This window comes from Myotis brandtii, unplaced genomic scaffold (genome assembly GCF_000412655.1).
Source record: "Myotis brandtii unplaced genomic scaffold, ASM41265v1 scaffold1218, whole genome shotgun sequence".
NCBI classification, from domain to species: Eukaryota; Metazoa; Chordata; class Mammalia; order Chiroptera; family Vespertilionidae; genus Myotis; species Myotis brandtii.
In genome coordinates, this window is record NW_005354247.1 from 897128 (window position 1) to 898192 (window position 1065).

A 1065-nucleotide genomic window follows, 5' to 3' on the forward strand; every position below is an offset into this window, starting at 1 on the left:
GAGGGAGGGAGGGAGGGAGGGAGGAAAGAAGGAAGGAAGGAAGGAAGGAAGGAAGGAAGGAAGGAAGGAAGGAAGGAAGGAAGGAAGGCAGAGAAGGAGGGAGGGAGAGAAGGAAGGAGTTTCATTTGCTATGTTCTCTAAGACTCACATAACTCTGATAGCAAAACCAGAAAAAATAAATAGCATAAAATGATGATTGTACAACTCTGAATAAACTGAAAACCACTGAGTTGTAAACTTCAAATAAGTGAATTGTATAGTATGTGAATAATATCTCAAGAAAACTGTGGGTTTGTTTTTTTAAGTGCATTGTGGTTTATGTAACCACCATCACAATAAAAATACAGAGCTATTCTATTAAGACACAATAATCTCCCTCATGTCAACTCCTTTATAGTCATATCCACCCATACCACCTCCTCTCTCACCTCTGTAACCACTAATACGTTTTCCAACTCTACAACATAGGTTTGATGCTTTTTAAAAGAATTCCAGACATGTACTCTAATTCTCTCCCCTTTCCTAGATTTTCTTAAACTACTAACCATATTTACAGACTTTCGATAACTCCACATCAAATTATTGGTGAGTCTCTTTCTAATATCTATGGTTTCACTTAGGTTCCAGTAACCTGTTGGTACTTTTCATCATACTTCCTAACTTTTAATTGATGCTGACCATTGTGTATGAAAGTGTGTAGATTCTCAATAATGTTATCTTCCTTCAATGAAGGTTTTGTGTGTTTTGGCAGGCAGCTGGAAGGCCATAGATCACCTTGATCCTCTTGAGTTCATTTCAGCCTTTGTTGGGGCTCGCTCTATTTTCACTGTTTCTTCTAGGATGTAGTGTTTCTGGGATCTCGACAGAAAGCCTGGGGTGTTTACCAAGACCCTCTGATTTGGAGAGCCTTGAAGTCCAATGACTGTCTCCCCGGCAGCAAAGGGCTGCTAAAGTCTCTGCAGAGATCTTTAGGGTCCCAGATGCTCCTTTCATTTGTTTTTCTAAGGTCTTACTTGGCACAACTTTGGAGTCAGACAACAGCTTGAGAGGAATTCATAGCAGGTT